The sequence below is a fragment of the Vicia villosa genome, linkage group LG6, assembly GCF_029867415.1.
Source record: "Vicia villosa cultivar HV-30 ecotype Madison, WI linkage group LG6, Vvil1.0, whole genome shotgun sequence".
Lineage (NCBI taxonomy): Eukaryota > Viridiplantae > Streptophyta > Magnoliopsida > Fabales > Fabaceae > Vicia > Vicia villosa.
Genome location: NC_081185.1, coordinates 118,971,385 through 118,993,235, shown reverse-complemented (window position 1 = coordinate 118,993,235; position 21,851 = coordinate 118,971,385). Strand labels below are relative to the sequence as shown.

General features: G+C 35.4%; 1 long non-coding RNA gene and 1 pseudogene across 1 annotated transcript; one reads left to right on the top strand and one right to left on the bottom strand.

Moving 5' to 3' along the window:
- Positions 1-522: 522 nt before the first annotated feature.
- On the top strand, positions 523-1,525 carry LOC131612203 (uncharacterized). The gene is made up of 3 exons (XR_009287315.1): positions 523-579; positions 669-764; positions 1,165-1,525. It is a non-coding gene; the product is annotated as an uncharacterized LOC131612203 (long non-coding RNA).
- A 4,025-nt stretch (positions 1,526-5,550) lies between these two features.
- LOC131609758 (MDIS1-interacting receptor like kinase 2-like) lies at positions 5,551-8,930 on the bottom strand (annotated as a pseudogene).
- Positions 8,931-21,851: the final 12,921 nt, after the last annotated feature.

Genomic DNA, 21,851 nt, shown 5'->3' with positions numbered 1-21,851 from the left:
TTATTTAAGGTTGTTGTATGACAGAGTGTTGCGCGGGAATCCATTGTCTAACAGATTCCGTTTCGTGTCTTCCGCCCATTGCAGCGGAATGGCAATTGCTTCGGAACCGGAATCAGTTAGACAGCGCTTAGTCGATAGATTCATGTCCACCGGCAATACAAAAAGTCTGCATCTTTGGGCGTATAATACCCGACCAGTAGGGTTAGTTTCTCATTCTTTGTTCATCTAATCTCTGTTTCTTTTGTGTATAGCAAAATTTTCATATAACCTATTGTTTTAATTTATAGAGCACACTGGTTGCTGCTTGCTATCAACCCTATAAGGGAAGTCGTGTATTATCTGAATTCGGTAAATGGTGAATGAACCAATTATCCGGCTATGAAGGACATCGTTGATTTGTAAGTGGGATTGTTCTAAATATATTTTCGTGTATATTTATATATTTACTTATTTGTGGGATTGATCTAAACATATGCTTTTATATATTTGTTAATTAGATCAATACAAGTGTTCCGAAGTCACCGGGACGCACAGGTATCCCGGACTAAATCTAACAACATTACTTGGATCCAAGTGCAGGTACATTATTTTTCACAATTTTGCTTATAATATTTATGCTACTTGATAAAACAAGACAACTATAGAATCTTATTTGTTTTTCTATGTAGTGTCCGCAACAGCGAAACAGTTACGATTGCGGATACTTTGTTTTGAGGTTTATGAAAGAAATCCTTCAGGCGAATCAATTAGAGATTCCGCTCACGGTATGAATTTATAACTTAAGATAATTTCATATAATTTAGGCTTAAATACACTTTTCGTCCCTGTAAGTTAGCGTGTTTTTGATTTTCGTCCCTGTAACTTATTTTTTTGGGTTTTAGTCCTTATATTTCAGTTTCGCGTTCGTTTTAGTCCCTAAAATCAAAATCCGTAGGAAATTTCACAAGAAAATCCGCAGGTAACCTGCAGATTTTCCTGCGGATTTTGACTTTAGGGACTATACCTCGAGCAAAAAGTAAGATATAGGGACTAAAACACAAAAAAATAACTTACAGGGACGAAAATTAAAAACACGCTAACTTACAGGGACGAAAAGTGTATTTAAGCCTATAATTTATTACATTTAACTAAATATATCATTCATATTATGTTTTTGTTTTGTAGTACCTTGACGAATTCCGTGCTGCTGGGTACCCGAGACTTAAGTTGGAAGAAATAAAAGAGGATTTGTGTCAATTTTATATTAAGCAATTTTTCATGTAGGATTTGTGTCGATTTGAACTATAATATTATTGATGTTGTAATGATGTATATATATAATTTTGGATATTATAATGGTATTATATTAGTATATATATTGTCTTACTGATGGCTGAAATAATATCGTCGAAAATAAATTACAGGTCGAAAATATTACAGGTTGAAAACATATTACAGGTCGAAAATATTACAGGTCGACTGGGAGGATTAAATTACAGGCTGCACATTAAAATACCTCATTTAGCAACGACAGCGCTTTTAAAAAGCGCTCTTAAAGGTCCACCTACTAAAGCGCTTCTTAGTAAAAGCGCTGCCAAAGATTAATAAAAAAGCATAAAAAAAACGCAACATACGAAAGCGCTTTTGGAAAAGCGCTCTTATAGGGGGGGCTATCAGAGCGTTTTTTCCATAAAAAGCGCTCTCATAGGGGGGCTATCAGAGCGCTTTGCTGGAAAAAGCGCTCTTAAAGGGGGGTCTACCAGAGCGCTTTTTCCAGGAAAGGGCTCTTATAGGGGGGCCTACCAGAGTGCTTTTTCCAGAAAAGCGCTCTTATAGGGGGGGTCTACCAGAGCGCTTTCAGAAGCGTTTTTGTTACCTACGCCAGCACCAGCTTTTACAACGCTTTTAAGCGCTTTAAAAGCCCAAAATAAGCGCTTTTAAAGCCCCAGCGTGTTGTAGTGATTTTTATAAGTGAAAGTGAAACCATTGTTGCATGTTCTAGTCAATGCACTTTAGTGATTACGCAGATGTAATTTCAAGTTTTGTGATCGTTCATTCCTACTGTCTACTCTTATTACGAATTTGCGTCTTTAAGTAGTCACTGGTAGGGGTGGCAAAACGGGCCATCCGCCCCGCCCGCCAAGTAAAATGGGCATAAAAATCATGCCCGCCCGGCCAAGATGGCGGGTTGGCGGGCGGCGGGCTTACCCGTCTATTTTTATTTATATTTTTTTAATAGATTATTAGGCTTTTTTTACTTTTTAATTAAACTTTTCACTTAGTTTTTAAAACAATTTTTTATAAAAGCAACTTTTTAACAAATTTACTTAAAAAAATGTTACATATATTTATAAATAAATGTATAAAATAAACCATTAAGAATTGCAGTTACTAGAATTAACTAAAAAAGAGTGAATTTTGGAGGAGGGGCGGGCTTTGGCGGGCGGCGGGTTTTGGCGGGGCGGGCTTTGGCGAGCGGCGGGCCTAAAATCCCAACCCAACCCGCCATTTTCAGCGGGTGCGCGGGCCGTGCCGGCGGGACACGACCCGTTTTGCCACCCCTAGTCACTGGCAACAAAAATATTATATAAATATATTATGTAGTTTCTAGTTTTAATTTTAATGAATATTTAATTTATGTATTTTTTTCGAAAATTTAAAAAATCTGGTGAAAATTTAATTTTTATGCAGCGCTTTCTAATGGTAAAATAAGTTGGGAAAGCGCTGTCTAAAGTTATGCCTAAAACACGACCAAAAGCGCTGTCTAAAGTGAAAGCGCTGCTAAAGAGGTAATTTCCAAAGCGCTGCTAAAGAGAAAGCGATGTGTAAAGGGGGCATATGAAAGCGCTTTTATAGAAAAAGTGCTGCCTAAAGAGGACTTATAGCAGCGCTTTTACATTAATCCAAAGCGCTGTCTTTACCTATACCAGCGCTGGCTTAGGGAGCGCTTTAAAGCGCTGCTAAAGGCCAATAAAAGCGCTGTCTATGTGCTTGTTTGGCATAGTGTTAACATGGTGGAACCGTTGAAAGCTATGAGGCAATTGTCGGTTCCTTTAAAATTCAAGATATTCACATGGAGATTATTGATTTCTAGATTACCCTCTAAAGACTTGTTGTTTAGAAGAGGAGTAGCCATCAATGCTACAAACGATTGTTGTGAGTTTTGTAGGATTCAACCTCAGAATTTGAATCATTTATTCTTTGCTTGTAATGTTTCAATGTTGATGTGGTATTGGATTTTTTTGTGGATGGGGGACAATCTTCCTTTATCTATAGATGATTTCTTGGTTTTTGGCAACATTCAAGAGAAGGTGAAGAGTGTAAACTCAAGATTGAAGATCAACACCATTTGGATAGCTATTACTTAGAGCTTATGGTACATGAGAAACGCTATGATCTTCGATAAGGTGTCGTATAGTTTTGATGTGGTGTATTCCAATATTATGTACTTATCTTGGAGTTGGTTAGCTAGTAGTAATCCTTTGTATTTCTCTAGTTTTTACGAGTGGTATAAAACTCCATTGGATTGTTTCAAATCCTTGTAGTTTCTTTGTTGTAAGGGTGGCACCCCTAGTGCAATTACTTATATCAATTGATTATGGAAAGAAATAAAAAACAAAACAAAGATCCGCAATAATATTTTAATATATTATAATAGAGTTATTTTTGCATGTTCCATGATAACTGCCTTTTAATTTCAACAATCTACTTAATGGTTGTTAGGCATATTATACCACAACTATTAATCCGTTGGATTTAATAAAAAGTAAGGTGAATTTTTATCTACCTAATACAAAAAGTTTGATAGAGTTACCTTTAATGTAAAATGCTTTGGAAACAACTTAAAAGTATATTATTTAATAATTAATTAAATAAGATAAAATTAAATGATGCAATGTGATTGGTGGAATGTACACTACCAAATTTTTTGTGATGGGTAGAGAAGTTGTACCAAAAAAAATAAATTATAGGCCTAGATGTTATAGCACTATTTCAGGCCACGTTGAATTTAACAATGACCTAAAATGAGATGACTCAACAAATCTTGTATATAATGTGATATCATCTCAAAATTTAGATTAACCTAAATCATATAGAGTTTTACAAAAGCAAATTATATGAATCAAGAAAAGTGGCTTTAAAGTGGAGGCCAAAATAATGCAAACTTTGGAAAAAGTATGATTAGAAAAGCTAAGTGGAAAATTTTGTAATTAATGCTTTTGTATAAGACCTTCAAGTAACTCACTGATCATGCTACTTTTTTATCTTGTTTTATCAGCACATTGTAACCTCAAAATTAATCATCACCACGTACAATATAACACCCACACAAAAGAATCTGCAATTAGACCATATCCTTGATTCAAGAGTCATGTTAGCTTGTTGGAAGATTCTCTGCATGATCCTCTTAACAGTAGCTGGTTTTCCCAAAATCACTTGTTAGACCTCTACTGCGGTTAACCTACTTTATAGTGCCAAAAATTTGTAGGCATAAAAAAATACAAAAATAACATGTTTCTAGTGTCAAAAATTATATCAAAATTATTTTTTTATTTTTCTAATGCACGAGAATAAATGAGAGAACTTTATTCTGTAAAATATCGTTGATCGAAATGCTTAATGTGAATGTGTGATTCATGTTAAGATTTCCAAAGTATCGTAAAGGGGATTCGTCGGTTAACCTACTTGCATTCAATTACCTAAATTGGTGGTAGCGAATCGAATCTAAAGCTAGTGTAAACGCACACTTTAAAATTTATTTTGTGCAACTTTCCTCGTACCATTTTCATCTTCTTCCTGTCCATGTTTTGCAGCAAATCCCCAACACAAAATCTAACAAGAACAACAACCACCTTAGTGGAACAGTTCCCCCAGATCAAACTTGGACAACTCCACTAAAACATCCAATTTCTTTTTCTTATTTTCTCCAACGAAACTTGTATATCCTTTATCTTATCAAGCTTTACTGGTAATTATTGTATCTATCATATTATTATGTCATGTCATGTGTACTAGTTTACTTTTCTCATCCTTAGTGGTGTATTACTGTGTTCATGCACTCTTGCTCAAGAGTGGTTGCTTTTAATTAAAGATAAAGCAGAGTGGATTAATTTTTCATTTATCTCCAAAAAGAAAAATTATTAATTTCTGAGTTGACTGAAAAAAAAACCTATTTATGAAAGTTAGTCTGAGCAAATATACACTTTTATGAAAGTTAGATTACTTTGGTTAACAATAATTAAAGTTAAAATTATTTTATGTGTATTTATGAAAGTTAAAAATACACTTTATGTAGATTGTATCGCCATAGGGTAAAATTTTTATTCTATTTGTACATCATTCCATAATTCTCCATGTCATCTCCAAAATTTTATTTTTACTTTTCAAATACACAAATACAATATTTATTCTCTCTTAGAGCTCACGCGTTCAAATTCTAGAAAAAACAAAATTTATAACTCTTGGTAATTACAAATTTTATATTGTTGTGAGAAAGAGAGAGACCTGGTAATATGAAGGAATAATTTACAAATAATTTTGTTGGTTTGGATACTTTATATACTAAACTGATGAGAAAATGATATGACTATTTATTCAACTCATGTCAATAACATACAACAAAATATATAAAAATATGCAAATTATTTCAAAGATTTATTCTAGTTGTCCTAGTCTAATCATATGAAGTTTGTCCTCCAAAGGTGTTTTTCCTATTGCAAGCATCTTGGATACTTGATCCATGGTTGGTCTAGAACGTGGTTCTTGACTCAAGCAAGCCAATGCCAACCTTGCAATCAAGATCACCTCTTCATCAATTGGTTTTATAACTTGTTGAGGTCTTTGATCTAAAACATCTATCAACAACATATTATCAGCCGTCGATCTTGTAGATGGTGACAAAAATAATGAAATGAGATCTCCTGGATGTTTTCCCATTATGATTTCCAATGCAAGTACTCCAAAGCTATATACATCACATTTCTCATTCACTTCCATTGTTTGTGCCAATTCTGAAAACAAACAATAATACTTATGAGTTTCAATATTATATGAAAAATGATATGATAATATAAAATCAAAACAAGAGGAAAAATGTTCTAACCTGGAGCTGCATTCCTGCAAATGTGGTCCAGCTGCTTGAATCAGGCTTTAGAAACTTGGCTGTCCCGAAGTCGGAGACATGAGCTTCATAGTCGAGATCAAGAAGAACATTTTTGCTCGATATGTCGCGATGAATAATTGGAGGCGAGCAATCTTGATGCAGGTAGGACAAAGCATTGGCTACACCTTTAACAACATTCACCCTCTTTTCCCAATCAAATGCTGCGGCCTGTGTATCATTGCTTAGAATTTGATCTAAGCTTCCACCTTCCATGAACTTGTAAACCAAGAATGAGAACTTAGAATGGGAGCAAAAACCGTGAAGCTTTATGATGTTCCTGTGTTTGATTCCTGTCAAGGTTTCAATCTCACTCGTAAAAGACTTTGAACTGAAATATGACTTTGTTTCATCTGTTACTGAATGAAGCTTCTTCACAGCAACAATCAAACCTGAAGACAACTCTGCCTTGTAAACATTTCCTTGACTCCCAACTCCAATGAGATGTTTGTCATTGAAATTATCAGTAGCTTCAATGATATTTTCAAACGCCATTTTTCCATCATGACTCCAAATTGAAAATAGTACTCCTCTTTTTGTTTCTTCTGGAGTTTGGCTTTCTTTCTTTGATGGTTTTCTTAGACACAAAATGTAGATTAAAATTCCAATACCACACAACACTAGTATTAGAGCTCCTAAAGCAATGAATACAGAAAATACATTTTTGCTCTTCCGACTATGACGTGTTGCACAAGGAGTCAACCCTGTGATATTTCCACATAAGCCTTTGTTATGTTTGAATGATTCAAATGGAGCATTCAGAAAAGCTGGAATTTTCGGAAGTGGACCTTCTAACTGGTTGTCTGATACGTTAACGAAATCCAAACTCCTTCCAAAACTTTGAGGAATGGTTCCTGAAAGCATATTATGTGAGAGATTCAACATTGACAACTGCACCAAACCTCCAAGAGCTATTGGTATTTTTCCATTCAAAAAATTGCCACTGAGATCAAGTGACTCAAGAGCTGTACCAAACTTATATGGAATACTTCCTTCAATTTTATTCCCGCTTAAGTTCAACAGCCGTAACCTCGGTAGCCTCGCTATTTCTTCCGGTATCGTGCCACTCAACTCGTTTCCACCGAGATCCAACGTATCAAGTGTTTGCAGCATTCCAATTTCTGTTGGAATGTTACCGGTGAAATGATTGTTACTAATCTTGAGTTCAACTAATGTTGTCATCTCTCCTAATTCCCTTGGAAGTTTCCCAGTCAATTGATTTGAAGAAAGATGAAGCATACCCAGCTTGGTTAAACCAATAAGTTCTAATGGTATAACACCAGAAATATTATTGTTAGATACCTGGAAAGTATCAAGATCAAGACTCTTATTCCAGTTTGTTGAAATGTGTCCATGAAATTTATTGTCACTCAAATCAAGATACTGCAAATTCGGATATACACCAAAATCTTGTGACATATCTCCTTCGATTTGATTCTCCTCGAGCCTGATTCTTTTAAGGCTAGAACAATTTTTCAAACTTGTTGGCACCGAACCGGTGAAATGATTCTGATAAGCATTTAAGAACTGTAATCTTCCACCAGAGCATATTTGAGACGGCAAATGGCCAACAAAATCATTCTCAGACACAACAAAGGTAACCCAATTGGTATTGTTGAAAAGTCCATTTGGAATTCTACCGTGAAGTTTATTGATAGCTACTTCAAAAACACTGAGCTTCTTCAAATTTGCCATTGAATCTGGAATTGTTCCGGAGAGATTGTTTACTTGGAGACTAAGAACTTCCAAATTGGTCAAATTACCTATCGAGGCAGGAATTGATCCAGAAAGACGATTATTCAACAACCACAAAAAAATAAGATTTTTCAAGTTCCCAATTGTGGAAGGAATGGATCCAGAAAGGCGATTGCTATCAAGTGCAAGTGTATTCAAATTAACCAAGTTTTGTATAGAATCAGAGATTGAACCAGAAAGATTCATATTATCAAAGAAAATCAGATTCAAGCTAGACAAGTTCCACAAGGATTGTGGAATTGGACCAGACAACTTGGTGTTATTAGAAAGTCTAAGTTGAATCAATTTACTCAGGTTACCTATGATTTCAGGGATAACACCAGATAGAGAATTACATGAGAAATCAATAATAGTAAGGTTTGTCAAAAGCCCAATTTCTTGTGGAATTGAACCAATTAGGCCACTATTTGAAATTTCTAGAAACCATAATTTGTTCAATTTTCCAATCTCAGGAGGAATAGATCGACCAGAAAAATCATTGCCAGATAAATCTAGATACAATAAATTGGATAAATTTCCTATAGAACTAGAAATTGATCCACTTAGTTTACAATCTGAAAAATCAATGTTTTGTAAACTTTTCAAAGTGAAAATTTCTTGAGGAATGGAACCATCAATAGGGTTTTGAGAAAAATTCAATCTGTTTATTTTTGACATGTTACCAATTTGTGGAGGAATGGTTCCATAAAATTGGTTATTGTATATAGTTAGGTTTATGAGGTTTGGTAGTGAAGAAAAACTGAGAGTGTGAAGTGTACCATTTAGTCCAAAATTTTCAAGGTTTATGGTTGAGATGGAATTGAATTTGTTACAGTGGATTCCTCTCCATGTGCATGGATTAATGGTATTTATCCAAGTTGATAAGAGAGTTTGGCTATGGTTATCAAAGCTATGTTTCCATTTTAACAAAGCCTGTGATTCAGTTTCAGTGGCTTCAGCTATAGCTTGTGGCCATGAAAGTGTGGAAAGGATAAAGAGAATTATGAACAGAATCATAATGAAGGTAGAGGGTAGCATTATAATCAAAGTTGGTTGATGATTTATGGTATTTTAATGAAGGGGGTGGTACCATTATATAATGTGTGAATTTATGGTTATTTTTATTTGAAAAAAAATGATTATGCTAAACTTTGTTGGTAGGTCCACACATTTATCATTTTTTTTATCTAATTAATATGATTGAACTTGTCTTTGATTTTGCAACTCTAAAATTTATTTTGAATCGATTTATCCTGTAAAATTGATTTTAGTTCATGTAAATTTTTTTTCATCCACAATTTTGGTATCAACGTCTATTTGATCTAACAGAAACTAATGTGACACACCATATCACTAAAAATTAACATAAGACTTGATTGAAAAAAAAAACGTGTTAAATTGCGGGGTTTCAAACCTCCCTAGAAAAATTAGTTGACTTGGTTTGTGTGAAGTTCTGAACTGTGTCTCTGTTATTTGATTTTTTTTTTTTTGAGTGGCATCCTGATGAGAATAAAGTGTTGAATCTTAAGTTACTGAATATAGGACTCAAGGGTTAGATTCAACCTGGTATTGTTAACTGTTGGAGTTTATGTTTATGGAAGTGTTCATGCATGTTCCTACTAATCCCATATTTCATATCATTGTAACTTACATCACTTCTCGTATTCAAATTCTAAAATACAATATGCAAGCTACTAAAGCTACAAGTTTCTGTGCAAATCAATTGTTGGAGATGTCATCTTGATTACAAGATTGGCATTCTCTTGCTTGAGTGAAAATCTATCTTCTCGACCCACTATGGATTATGTTTCTAAAGAGTTAATGATGAGAAAATCACTGTCACCTTTAGTGGAACAGTTCCCCAAGATCAAACTTGGACAACTCCACTAAAACATCCAATTTCTTTTTCTTATTTTCTCCATGGAAAGTTGTATATAATTTATGTAATCAAGCTTTACTGGTAATTATTGTATATATCATATTATTATGTCATGTCATGTGTACTAGTTTACTTTTCTCATCCTCAGTGGTGTATGACTGTGTTCATGCATTCTTGCTTAAGAATTGTTGCTTTCAATAAAAGCTAAAGCAGAGTGGGGGTAATTTTTCATTTATCTTATTTATGCATTCTTGACTGAAAGATAAAAATACTTATTTATGAAAGTTAGTGTGAGCAAATATACTAATAAGTAATAAAAAATACAAGCATAATACAATCTATTTTCTTTCTTCACTCTCGCTTTTGCATGCTCCACCAAAAAACACTACATGCGAAGTGTTGTGGTTGCAATGTAGACACCCAAAAATCATAATCATAAAATTAACAATGGCCTACATCCTAGTTGAGTAACTGATGCACAACCCCTCATTACCGTAAGCTCAAGTCACTCTAACCAACCAGCCTCTTCTTCCCGTGCATGGCGATTGGAGAAGGGATTCTTACCCCAGCTTCATCATTTATGCCTTCAATCTAAAGGTAATTTATTATATATGGAAATATGGATTTAGGGTTGTTTTCATGTAAAAATTTCTCATTTATTATTCCCATTTTTAAAATACTTATACAAATGCCAACTAACTTTAATTATTGTTAACCAAAATAATCTTTATAATTTATTAAATATTGAAGCGGCATATTATATTATATATATCACGACATATGGTAGCACTTCGATTCCATTTGTACCACATCATCCTATAGTTTTAACTATACCTTTAAAATTTTATTTTCACTTTTCAAACAGACAAATATAATCTTTATTTTTTATTGGAGGTCACGTGTTCAAATTCTAGAAAAGATAAAAAAAATCTCACTTTTTAATTAAAATTATCCAACAAGATAATCACTATTCCAACTATTTATATTTCTCTAAATTTCAAATTTAAAATAGACATGTGAATCTAAACAATAAAAATAAAAATATGTTAAAAATAAAATTATGTTTTCTTTGAAAGAATAACAAAAATAACAAAAATTTAAGGGAGGTGGGAGTTGAACCCACATGTTTTCCTTCATAGCTCCGGCACCTTACAATTGGGTTGGACTATAAGTTTTGTATTTATTTTGCCTTTAAATCAAATTAATGCATGTTTATCTTGCATTAAAAGATATTCAATGTAATATTACTTTCATTTACATAATTTAAGGTCATTTTTGGGTATGTGAAGGACAAAATTTGGAAGAAGATTAACTCGTGGAGGGGTAGGTCGGTTTCTAAAGCAGGAAAGGAGGTGATGATAAAGTAGGTGCTTCAGTCTATTCCATCTTATGTTATGAGTCTGTTCGTACTTCCTAATGGCATTATACATGATATTGAAAAAAATGCTTAATGCATTCTGGTGGGGAGGAGGTAGTAACCAAAGTTGTATTAAGTGGATGGTGTGGGATAAGCTGACAGGTCCTAAGAATGAAGGGAGGCTTGGTTTCCGAGACCTCAAGTTGTTTAATCTGGCCATGGTAGCTTCGAGAGGTTGGCACTTGTTGTTTAAGCCGCAATCTCTTGTGGCAAGAATTTATACAGCAAGGTATTTTCCACGTACTTTGTTTTTTGATGCTAACCTGGACAATAATCCAAGTTTTATATGGCGCATCATTTGGTAAGCTAGGAGGATTCTAACTCTTGGTTGTAGGTGGAGCATTGATGATGGGAGGAACATCCCAGTGATGGGTGCGCCTTGGCTTCGGGGAAGAACAGAGGGGTGTTGAATGGGCCTCAACGGCAAGATGTTTATGGTATTTCTGTTAGTGATCTCTTGTCCCCTATTGGGAAATGTTGGAATGTCCCTTTAATTAGGGAGTTATTTGATTATGATGTTGGGAATGCTATTCTCCAAGTTCCCTTAGTTGACGATGTGATTGAAGACAAGTGGAATTGGAAAGAGGAGCAAAATGGGTGTTATAGTGTCTGGTTGGGGTACAGGTTGTGGAGAAAGGAGCTAGGGTCGTCTTTCCATGGGGTGGTTGGAGAGTGGAGTAATCTTTGGAATATTAAGGCTGTAAGTACGAAGTGTGCGCCTAAGAGGGGGGTGAATTAGGACCTTGAAATTTTATCCGGTTTTAGAAACAAGTTGTTCTTATTTTTCTGGTTTGGTGCAAGAGTTTGGAAATGTGTTACTTTTTTTCTGGTTATGATTTGTGAAAGTGGTAAATGCGGAAAAGTAAAGAACACAATGATGTATACTGGTTCCCATCACAGTCCGAGAGTACTCTAGTCCCCTTTTAACATGAAAGATATTTTACTATTGTTTGTGACTTACACAAGACAAACCAAACACCAAGAACAATCCTCTTGGATTTTCACTAAGTACACTAAGAGAACAATCCTCCCTTAATGACTCACTTGTTTCCAACAATCCTGGACAACAAGATTTCAACCACCAAGAACAATCCTCTTGGATTTACTAAATTGATTATGAGAACAATCCTCTCACTAATCAAAAACCCTTGCTTCCAACAATTCTGGATAGCAAGTCAATAATAACCAAATATATTTGAGTAGTAATGTTGATGAACATATATCAATCACTAGGATTGATCTTCTCTTCCAAACAAGCAATTTATGATGAAAATATAATGCTCAAGTGTTTATGAGAATGATATGAATTTTCTAGAATGTTATGAACATACATGTAGAAAATTCTTTATGAAATATTAAGAACAAAAACACTTGTTTGAAAATTTGAGTGAAAAAAATATGATGTTAAATTGCAATGAAAGAGGTAATTTTTAATATGAAATTTCATGTATTTATAAGTGCACAACACCTCTATGAAACATGGTAAATTTTGAAACATTTTCATGAATGTTTGCAATAGTTTAAAATAACAATGGTTCATGAAAAAACATAATTTTAAATTCTTTACAACACTTCCTAAGTCAGTTAAAACGGTCACTTGACTTAACAAGTTCGTAAAAAATTTCAAATTTCAAATATAAAAAAAAATTGGTTCAGAACGTTGTAAATTGTGGCGGTTTTTGTGCTGTTACGGCCGCTAAAAAGGCCATAGTTTACCAAAAACTGCATGTTTGAAAAAATTAAAAAATTAAAATAATTGTCTAAATATTTGAACCATCCTAATGCAACATCTATTGATTTATTCAAGTCAATATATTATATTTCAAAGTGATTTAACATGGTTCAAACACAATAAAAAATTATATTTAAAAGAGATTTAAATAGTTGATTATTTAATACATTTTAATTTTTTATGGTCCTATATAGTTTTCAATTTATTTAATAAATATTTAATATTAAATTAATATCAAATTGAAATATATTAAAACTTTATATTTAATATCAATTTATTATTTAAAATTAAATGTATTATTATTTAATATTTAATTTTATTTAATATTAATTTATAAAATATTTATAATTTGATGTTAGTAAAATAAAATGCCTTAACATATTGTATTTGAAAAACATTCCTTAACATCATGATAAATATGCCTTAAGAGTAATGTTAGTAAAATAAACATACTAGGGGTTCTTTTTTGGAAGCCGCTTCTTTTTTTCTTTCTTGTAAAAGGGAAGAAATCAATTTCTACTTTCTTGACATTTCGATAGGTTTTGATCCGAAAAAGATGGCGACGTGGAATCCTTTATTGTTAAAGATGAAGAGGCGGTTGGGGGGTGGAAAAATCGTTTCCTAAATTTGGGAGGTAGAATCACTCTTTTGAAATCCATTTTAACTTCTTTGACAATTTTTACTTTATCATTTTATAAGATGCCTTTGAAGGTTGTGAAAGAAGTTAATAGGATTTAAAGTAACTTTTTGTGGGGAGGAGTGGAAGACAAGAGAAAGATTTATTGGGTAAATTGGAAGAAGGTTATCTTACCTTTTAACAAGGGTGGATTAGGAATAAAAAATATAATTGTCTTTAATTTAGCTCTTCTTAACAAATGGCGTTGGAGAATTCTTCAAGGGCCCGAATCATTTTTGTTTAAGGTATTGAAGTCTCAGTATGGTGATTTATTTTCTTTAGTGTATGGAGGGGGCGGTTTAAAAAATTTATATTCTTTTTCATCTCTTTCTTCTTCTTGGTGGAGGGATATTTTGAATTTAGGTAGATGCTATGTTATGGATCCTATTGTTGAATGTTGTAGTTTTATGGTTAATAATGGCTTTTGCACACCTTTTTGGGAGGCAAATTGATTTGAAGGAATAGTTTTGAAGGATGTTTTTCTGGATTTGTATGAGGTTTCTAGATTTAAAGGAGTGTCGGTGGTGGCTATGGGTGGTTGGAGTGAGGAAGGATGGAGGTGGAGTGATTTTGGGATTTCCGTGACGTTGGAGGAGGCGCATGGCCTTGCGGAGGGGATGAATCAGATAAAGTTGTTTTTGGCCGGTTTTTGTGGTTTGGGGGGGGGGGCGAGATTTGGTGGCGTGGAAGTAGGATTCTGATAAAGATTTCTCAGTATCGTCTTGCTATTCTTTTTATGGTAAAGGTTTTATTCCTTATGGGCCTCCAAATAAGCATGAGGAGGCTTTTCGATTATTATGGAGAGCAGAGGTTCTGTTCAAAATCAAGGCTTTTGGATGGAGGCTTTTTCTAGATAGACTTCCAACGAATGAGCTTTTGGTGTATAGAGTTATTTCGATTTCCTTAAATTCTTTGAATTGTATTTTTTGTGGATATGGTGTAGAGAATAGAAATCACTCTTTTTTTTGGTTGTCGGGTGGTGAAGAATATTTGGAAAGAAATTGCAATTTGGGTTGGTAAAGAGGACTATATGGAGGATGATTGTTTGTCGAATAATATGGATTGACATTTGTTCTTCCGAGGGAAAAAGGTTAGAGATAGGAAGGTAGATGTTGTTTGGTTAGCTATCACTTGGTCTCTTTGGTTGGTTAGGAATGGTGTGTGTTTTCGGGAGGACGATTGGAACTTTAACGACACTGTTTGGAATATTAAGACAATGGTGAAGGATAGAAAAACACTTAGAAATGGGGGGTTTGAATAAGTGTAGCTTTAAAACTTGACAGATAAAAATAAATTGCACAGTTATTTTTATCCTGGTTCGTTGTTAACTAAACTACTCCAGTCCACCCCCGCAGAGATGATTTACCTCAACTGAGGATTTAATCCACTAATCGCACGGATTACAATGGTTCTCCACTTAGTCAGCAACTAAGTCTTCCAGAGTCTTCTGATCACACACTGATCACTCCAGGAACAACTGCTTAGATACCCTCTAAGACTTTTCTAGAGTCTACTGATCCACACGATCACTCTAGTTACAACCTGCTTAGATAACCTCTAAGACTTCCTAGAGTATTCTGATCCACACGATCACACTAGTTCCTTACAACTTAATGTAATCAATTCTAAGAGTATTACAAATGCTTCTTAAAAAGCTATAATCACAAACTGTGATATTTCTCTTAACGTTTAAGCTTAATCTCACTAATATATTACAACAGCAATGTAGTGAGCTTTGATGAAGATGAAGATTCTGAGCTTTGAATTTGAACAACGTTTCAGCAAGTTAATTTGAGTTGTTTTGGTGCGGAATCGTTAACCTTGCTTCTCATCAGAACTTCATATTTATAGGCGTTGGAGAAGATGACCGTTGAGTGCATTTAATGCTTTGCGTGTTCCGTACAGCATCGCATTTAATGTTATACGCTTTTGTCAACTACCTCGAGCCTTGTTCACGCTGTGTCTACTGACGTAGCCTAGAATAGCTTTTAACGTTCCTTTTGTCAGTCAGCGTAGCTTGCCACTTGTACTTTCTTCTGATCTGATGTTTGTGAATACAACGTTTGAATATCATCAGAGTCAAACAGCTTGGTGCATAGCATCTTCTGATCTTCTGACCTTGAAGTGCTTCTGAGCGTGATACCATCAGAACTTCAGTGCTTCTGTTCTCTTGTTCTTCTGATGCTTCCATAGACCCATGTTCTGATTCTGCTTCGACCATCTTCTGATGTCTTGCCAGACCATGTTCTGATGTTGCATGCTGAACCCTTTGAGACAAAGCTTCTGAGCGCTGAATTATGCGTACTCTTTATATATTTCCTGAAAAGGAAATTGCATTGGATTAGAGTACCATATTATCTTAAGCAAAATTCATATTATTGTTATCATCAAAACTAAGATAATTGATCAGAACAAATCTTGTTCTAACAATCTCCCCCTTTTTGATGATGACAAAAACATATATAGATGATATGAATTTGCGATCAGAAAGAACAGACGGCAAAAGACAAATTACACAGCTATAGCATAAGCATATGAATATGTCTCCCCCTGAGATTAACAATCTCCCCCTGAGATAAATAATCTCCCCCTGAAATAAATACTCGAAGAACTTTAATAAAAGACTTCCCTGATTATTTCGGTAGAGACGATCATATAAGCTTCTGTCTTTAGAGAATTCATAGCTTCTGACTTCTGCTTCCATTGGACAGCTTCAGAACTAGAATTTCTTTAGATCCTTAGAACACTCACAGCTTCTGATTCCTGCTTCCATCTAGGACAGCTTCAGAACTTGAATTTCTTTGATCTTCTGAACATTCACAGCTTCTGATTTCTGCTTCCATTTAGGACAGCTTCAGAACTTGAATTTCTTTGATCTTCTGAACATTCACAGCTTCTGATTTCTGCTTCCCTCGGATAGCTTCAGAACTTGAGTTTTCTGGATCTTTAGAACATTCGCAGCTTCTGATTTCTGCTTCCCTCGGATAGCTTCAGAGCTTTGAATTTCTACCGACATCACTTCATGCTAGATTTGTATCAGAACATTGTTGAATGTACCAGAGCATCATCAGAGCATCTCTACATCCTGAAATGTTACAGAACAAAAACTAAACGACAAAAGTCAGCATGAACGAGTCAGAACATAAAATGTATATTAGAACACATGATATGTATCAGAGCCATATAGGCTAAAAAAATGTATCAGAGCAAATAGAATTTTGTCAGATCAAATAGACAAATATGGATTAAATTCTATTATCAGTGCTTCTGATTCATTCTTCTTTCTTGCTTCTGATTTCTGAAGCTTGACAGCACTCGGCTTGCTTCAGTTTCCATGGTTTTGCTTCTTGTGTTTGCTTTGAAGATTCTCTTCACTTCTTTATACCTGCAAAACACTTAAACCATATAGAACTTGCAGTTCTCGTTAGTAAATGTGTGTGCGCTTTACCCAGCAACTGATAGATTAATCAAATCATTTATCATTTATCTTCTCCCCCTTTTTGTCATATCATCAAAAAGCAAAAAAGATTCAGAGACAGACAAAACGAAACACACGGAGGAAGAAGATGATTTTAATTAACATCAAACAGCAGGTACAAAAGTACATGAAGATAAGAAAGATCAGATGCACAAAAGAAAACAGATGCAACGAAAAGAAAGAAACAACACAGACTCAATCTAAGATGGCCCTAGTCTTGACAAGATCTTGGTCAGCATCTCTTGAACCTTATTGTTGTGTCCTTCTTGCCTCACCATGAAAGCGCTATACTCAGCATTGAGTGAGCTTTGCTCATCCTGTCTCTTCTGAATTTCTTCTAGAGTCCTTGCAAGACGAGAAGATTCATCAGAAGAAGCTTCACAGCTTCTATCCACAGGGATGACATGTTGATCTGCAGCTTCCATAGATAGATCATTTGCAGGGATTTCCTCAACAGGAACAGTTTTAACAACATGATCTTCAGCATCTGCTTCTTGCATAGAAGCATCTCCATATTCTGCAGCAGGAATTTCCGAGTCTCCATTCTCAAGTGCCTGAAGAATGGCAGCTAGATTCCTGGGAGCAGAAGGACTTTCAACTACTGGTGGGTCAACAACTTCTGGAATGACCAAGCTTGGGTCTTTCTTAGAAGGGTTTTCCCTCAGATAGTCAAAGAGAGTCTTGAAGTCTCCTAGCAGAACAAGATATTGAGGTATCCAGACCACAATCTCCCTGCAAGGATTGGCTTCCAATGCAGCAGCGAGTCTTGCTACTTCCAATTCATCCACAAAGGGCTTCTCCTCAGCAGCAACGCAATTTCTGAGAGGATGGTAGTATATACCATTATCTTCCTCCAGAAGGTAACCAGGGTAACCAGGGGCAGCAGCCACTAGTCTTTTCTGTACTCCCATTGCTTCTACTTGAAAATCCTTGCGAAATCTTCTCCAGAGATTTCTTGTAGAAACATCATCCAGACCATTTAGGAAAGCATCCTTCAGAAGGTCTAGACTGCTAATCACCTCATGTCTAAAAAGTTCCAGGTAGGTATAGGGTTCAGGTTCAGGCGGATTGAAGGTGAATTTGTAGTCAGGGTAGAGAAGACAGTAAGGTTTGGATTTTCTGGTAGGTAAGGGATGGGATGTAGAAGGTGGAGGTACGGTGGATGAGGAAGAAGGGATATCTGAGAGAATGATTGATGAGGATGGAATATCAGAAATGATAGATTGAGACGAGGATGGAGTGTTTGTAAAGGGAATTGGTGAGAAAGATTTATCAGAAGGAGTTGGGGGAAGAATACTTAAAGGTGTGGGGTTTAGAATGGGAGAGGAGAAGGATGATGGAGAAGGATTTGGTAATGTGAAGTTTACTTTTGGTTCAGAAGGAGGTGATTTGGGAGAAGATTTAGGGACAGAAGGAGGTGGAGTAAAAACCTTTCTGGAGATTTGTACAGAAGAAGAAGATCTTGTTCTGCGAAAGGAATCTCTGATCCTTTTATCTCTTCGTTCTTTAGAGTCCACCTTGTCAGGATCATAGGTGACCCTCAACTTCTTGGCTTTCTCAGCCTCATCTTCTTGGGCTTTTCTTTTTAGTCTAGCCTTTAGTTCCTTCTGATCCTTCTTCAGAAGATCAGCCTTGGACGGAAGTAATCTGCCACGGATCCAAGCAGGATCAATATCTGATTGCTTCCTAACACAATCTTCCAGGTAAGACTTGACAACCTGATGCAGTTCTTCTTGAAACAGGGAGGCAAAACCTTCAGCAACAACTCTTCTTGAGAGAATGTCAGGAAAACTTGGGCACACAGAAGGTACATTTTTAATGAGTTCTAATCTGAACAGATCCACACCATTAAAAATGGGACCTTGAACTACTCCAAGCAAATGGGATGCATTGAGTTTTCTGATGGAGTCCAGCACTTTGCTTTCAGTAAGAATGTCTGAAATCATTCTTCCAAACGGAATAGTCGTTCTTGAAAGCTGAGGGTACTTCGCCCTTTCCTCTTCTCTTGACTCAAGGATTGAAGTCTTCAGATTCTCAAACAGAATGTGAGAGATGTTGATCTCAGTTTTTTTTTTTGCCAATGCAGAAAAGAGTGTGCTTGTGATCTAGACTGATGTAAGAAGAGGAGAGCATCCTTTTTCTGTGGTGAAGAGAACCCAGAATAATCTCAGCCCATACTCTATAAAATGGCCTCAAGGTGCCTGTGTTATTAGAGTCAATCCCAGAAGACTTAGAGATTTGTTTTTCAACTATTGACCAATCAACAGATGTATGTCGAAAACCAGACCAACCTTCTTCATCATTCAGATTGTATAGCTTCCTGATCAGTTTTTCAGAGATAACCACTTCATGCCCTAGCACGAATGAAATGATGGCCGTTGGGGTAACCGTTGCATGTACCCAGAAATCCTTCACAAGATCAGGATAAATTGGACCAACCAATCTATTGAGATACTTGGACCATCCTTGCTCAAGGATTCTTGCATCACACTTAAAGCCATTCGCTTTAAGATTGTTGAAGTCCACAGCAGTTTCACATAAAACCTCCAAGTCCTTCGTGGGTATCAAGCAAGTTTTCAAAGGAGCATATTCATAATTTCGTAGAAGGATTTGTGAAGAAGTAGGTCTTTCTTTTGAGGAAGATGAACAGGAGGAAGAGTTCATGATGATACTGCTTTGAGATCAAATCAGAAAACTAGGGTTTGAAGAGAAATGCAACGAAGTGAATGCACAAAAGAGAGAGAAAGAGAGAAAAAGAGGGAATGAAGATGAAGCGGGTTATTTTAAAAGATTTAAAAAGACATCATTATGCATTTAATGAGAAATGACATTAGGAGAGAGATCACAGTAAATGAAATGATTTAATACAGTTACCTAGGTTGGCGTCTTTTCAACTGCACGCTTTGTACTAACCGTACAGACACGTGTTCACCATCAGATAATAGATGACAGCTGTAAATTTCAGAATAGACTTTACGCCTTCAGATTCTGATCACTACTTCTGATCTGATCAAATTTCTCTTCTGGAAACACTCCTTCTGAAGTGTGCTGATATAAATCTGAATGATCTTCTGATCCATTACTTCTGATATACACAGCTTCTGGAGATTCACTTCTTTGTTTTGCAGCTTCTGATACGACAAAATTGTATCTGCAGAAATTCTTAAGCTGCTTTGTTTCATCAGAAACAAGTTTATCATCAAACCAGATATTTATTGATTCGTCCACAATTAATGTTTCAATATTGTATATTCTGTAGCATTTAGAGCAATTAGAATACTTAAGAACGAAACACCATTGCTTGAGAAACAAACAAGACAAATGATTTCAAGACTGATAAACTATCTTTTCTGATCTCCTTCAGACAAAGTTTCTTCAACAGATTTAAGTACCAGAACTTGGAAGACAGTCTTTCTTCCCTTCAAGTGTTGAGACCAACTTGAGTCCAGGAGACATGTCATGTTGACTTTTATCTTCTTTGTCACCAAGAGAATCTGCAAAAGAAATAGTCTTTTTCTTTGGTACCCACATTTTCTTGGGTCCTTTCTTGTTAGTTCTCCTCAAGTTCTGATTGAACTTAGGTTTAACATTGTAAGCAATAGGAGGAACAGCATGATAATTTTTAATGTGAGTTTCATGATATTTCCTAGGTTGTGTCACATGCTTTTTGGTGTGTGTTATGTGAAAACTTTGAGCATGTGAAGTGTGCCTAATATCATGGGAGTGGCCATACTTGAACTGATCATACAATGGCTTGTATGTGAATTTCATTTCATCAACAGGTTCAAGTTTGTATGGGGTTTCACCCTCAAAACCAATGCCAACTCTTTTGTTTCCAGACACAGCATATATCATAGAAGCTAGCTGACTTCTGCCAATACTTCTAGATAAGAACTTCCTGAAACTTAAATCATATTCTTTCAGAATATGGTTTAGACTAGGAGTGGATTTTTCTGAATCAGAAGGAGATCCAACATTATTGGATAATTTTAAAAGTTTTTCTTTTAATTCAGAATTCTCCAACTCAAGCTTCTTTGTTTCAAATTCAAATAGCTTTTTCAGCTTTTTGTATTTGAGACTAATCTGAGACTTGAGTTCCAGAAGTTCAGTTAGACCGGAAACTAACTCATCTCTAGTAAGTTCAGAAAATACCTCTTCAGAATCTGATTCTGATGTAGATTCTGATCCGTCATCTTCTGTCGCCATCAGCGCACAGTTGGCCTGCTCATCTTCAGAGTCTGAATCATCTTCTGACTCATCCCAGGTTGCCATAAGACCTTTCTTCTTATGAAACTTCTTCTTGGGATTTTCCTTCTGAAGATTTGGACATTCATTCTTGAAGTGTCCAGGCTCATTGCATTCATAGCACATGACCTTCTTCTTGTCAAATCTTCTGTCATCAGAAGATTCTCCACGTTCAAATTTCTTTGAACTTCTGAAGCCTCTGAACTTCCTTTGCTTGGTCTTCCAGAGTTGATTTAGCCTTCTGGAGATCAAAGACAGTTCATCTTCTTCTTCAGATTCTGATTCTTCAGGATCTTCTTCTCTAGCCTGAAAAGCGTTAGTGCATTTCTTGATTTTTGATTTTAATGCAATAGACTTACCTTTCTTTTGAGGCTCATTTGCGTCCAGCTCTATTTCATGACTTCTCAAGGCACTGATAAGCTCTTCCAGAGAAACTTCATTCAGATTCTTTGCAATCTTGAATGCAGTCACCATAGGACCCCATCTTCTGGGTAAGCTTCTGATGATCTTCTTTACGTGATCAGCCTTGGTGTATCCCTTGTCAAGAACTC